Source organism: Apium graveolens, chromosome 10 (genome assembly GCF_009905375.1).
Source record: "Apium graveolens cultivar Ventura chromosome 10, ASM990537v1, whole genome shotgun sequence".
NCBI lineage: Eukaryota > Viridiplantae > Streptophyta > Magnoliopsida > Apiales > Apiaceae > Apium > Apium graveolens.
Genome location: NC_133656.1, coordinates 92,462,373 through 92,465,109, shown reverse-complemented (window position 1 = coordinate 92,465,109; position 2,737 = coordinate 92,462,373). Strand labels below are relative to the sequence as shown.

Here is a 2,737-nt window from a genome sequence, read left to right as displayed (position 1 = left end):
GAAAGGAAGACCTTGGTGAGATCTATTAATTAATCATTATATGACTTTCCAGTGAAAATTATTGTGCAATATGAGTATATATAATCATGAACTTGACATAAATTTACTTTTTTGTTACGGACAAATGGTGTGCCTGAGCACATAGCACAGGCGAGATGAAAAATAATTTCGCTTTTTCCATATATTTACCTACTACTGTTCATAATTTTGATTTATAAAAAATATAAAATACAAATAAGGGCAGACCGAAAATTCTGTCGGAATGATGTTAGGCTTTTTATATATACTATATGTAGGATGAAAAATAGAAGATAAGGTTACCGGTGGTCCCTGGACAGCAAATTCATAGCTTTTACACAAGTTGATTCGTCAAATATACCTTATTTTACAATTTTCCATCAAGTTCAAAGCACTACTGGTCCAGATGCACAAGAATATCATTCTTATCATTTTGTTGGAGGGCGAAATGCTAATGTACATTTTGGGGTGATATACGATAACAGAGGTGGAGTAACTTAGATGGAAGTCTTCTGTGGTGAAGTTTGATATCCAAACATGAGAAAGAGAAGTTCTCTTGGTTGAAGAACATGATACATGGGTCACTTTGGACAAATGCTTACACCTCTCGGTAAAGGTCCTGGTAAATTCTTCAGAGGATTTGTTTGGGCAAGCGAGAAAAAAAGGTTTGGAACTTCTCTATTGCAGGTGTAAATGAGGATGCAGGTTTATTTACAAGAACATTTTAATGAGAAGCCAATATGTTCCCTCTGTTGCTAACTTATTTCCTAGAGCCGCAAGAAATTATAAGTATGTATTATATCGCATTAAGCCCCCTTTTTTCAACATTTGCTGAACAAAAGAAAGTAAAATAGTCTACAAAATGATTTATAACAAATTTGCAAACATATGAATGTTGAACGATGTATTTGCACACGGGACTTTTACCCTTTTAGATATATTTGAGATGTCATGTCTAATCTGATTTGTGTTTAGTTTTTCGGAACTTAACAACAGGACATATCAGGACTTACTGAAATCAGAACTTAATATCAGAATTTAAGGTGTCAGAAGATATATATCAGGATATAAGTGCGGGAAGACTTCAGATAAGGAATGCGGCTGATTTACAGGAGAAGATCTGGACTAAATCAAAAGAAGATATGCATGAAGAGTTAGAGGACTAGAAGACTTGTAGAAGATATCTGATTGATATATTTTAGGAGACATAATTATATTCCATATCAATTAGAAGATATCTTGTAACTGTGTACTATATAAACACAGACTTAGGGTTTACACTATAAGTGTTATCATTATCGAAAAATATTATTCAATGTAACCTAGCAGCTCTTAGTGATATTGTTCATCACTGAGAGAGAACAACAGTTCTATTGTAACAGAGTTTATTTGAATATACTTGATCTTTGTTACATACTTGTGTTAAAATCGATTTGATTGTATAAACACTATATTCAACCCCCCTTCTATAGTGTTGTGTGACCTAACAAGTGGTATCAGAGCTTTTCTGTTAACACACATACAGTAAAGATCCAAATAACAATAATGTCTGAAGAAACACAAACCCCAACTAAGCCCATCAAAACTCAAGAAACTCAGAATACTCAAACCCACAGTTGATATGAGATAATTAGGGTTCCCATACTGAGACCATCTGAGTATCCCATTTGGAAAGTGAAGATGGCTATATTTCTGGAAGTTACAGATCCAGAATACCTTGACAGAATTAATGAAGGACCATATAAGCCTACCAAGCTCTCTATTGCAGTTGCTGATCAACCAGCAAAGACCATACCAAAGGAGAGATCTGAATACACACCTGAAGATATCTCATCTATTGCTAAGGATGCAAGGGTAAGGCATTTGCTGCATAGTGCAATTGATAATGTCATGTCAAACAGGGTAATTGGATGCAAGACTGCAAAGGAGATATGGGATGCTTTGGAGACAAGATGCCAGGGAACTGATGCAATCAAAAAGAACAGGAGGACTATACTCACTCAAAAGTATGGGCACTTTGACTCAAAAGCTAATGAGTCATTAACTGATTTATATGACAGGTTTGTCAAACTCTTGAATGATCTGTCACTGGTGGACAAGGAATATGATCTTGAAGATTCAAATCTAAAATTCCTTTTAGATTTATGGTATGCTCAAGACCATAAGAGACAACTATGACCTTACTCAAACTACTCTTGATGAAATTTATGGTATGCTCAAAACTTATGAACTTGAGATGGATCAAAGGAGCAAGAGGCATGGAAGAAAGTCAAGGACAGTTGCTCTTAAAGATGAGGAAGAATCTTCTAAAGTTGTTGTCTCAAAGAAGGGCAAAGGAAAAGCTCTCATCATAAAGTCTGATTCAGAGTCATCATATTCTGATGATGATGATTCAGAAACTGAAAGTTTACCTGAAGTTGATGTTGATGCAGAGATGATGCAGCTGTGTGCTCTTATGGTGAAGGGTATCACAAAGATAGCCTACAAGAAATTTAGAAAATGTGGAAGTTCTGATAAGAAAGGGTTCAGAAAGTCTGAAGGCAAAGGAGGAAAGTCTGACAGAGGAGACAACTCAAATGTCAAATGCTACAATTATGGTGAAAGAGGCCACATATCTCCTGACTGCAAGAAAGGAAAAAGTGATAAAGGAAAGGCACTTGTCACAAAGAAGAAAAGCCGGACAGACACTTCAGATTCTGAAGATGAGGTGAACTATGCC

General features: G+C 35.6%; 1 long non-coding RNA gene across 2 annotated transcripts; it reads left to right on the top strand.

The window, feature by feature from the left end:
- Positions 1-242: 242 nt before the first annotated feature.
- LOC141692467 (uncharacterized) lies at positions 243-1,430 on the top strand. Of its 2 annotated transcripts, none has more exons than XR_012562831.1 (2): positions 243-807; positions 1,015-1,430. It is a non-coding gene; the product is annotated as an uncharacterized LOC141692467 (long non-coding RNA). The 2 variants fall into 2 exon arrangements; XR_012562830.1 differs by having other exon boundaries at positions 994-1,430.
- The last annotated feature ends 1,307 nt before the right edge of the window (positions 1,431-2,737 follow it).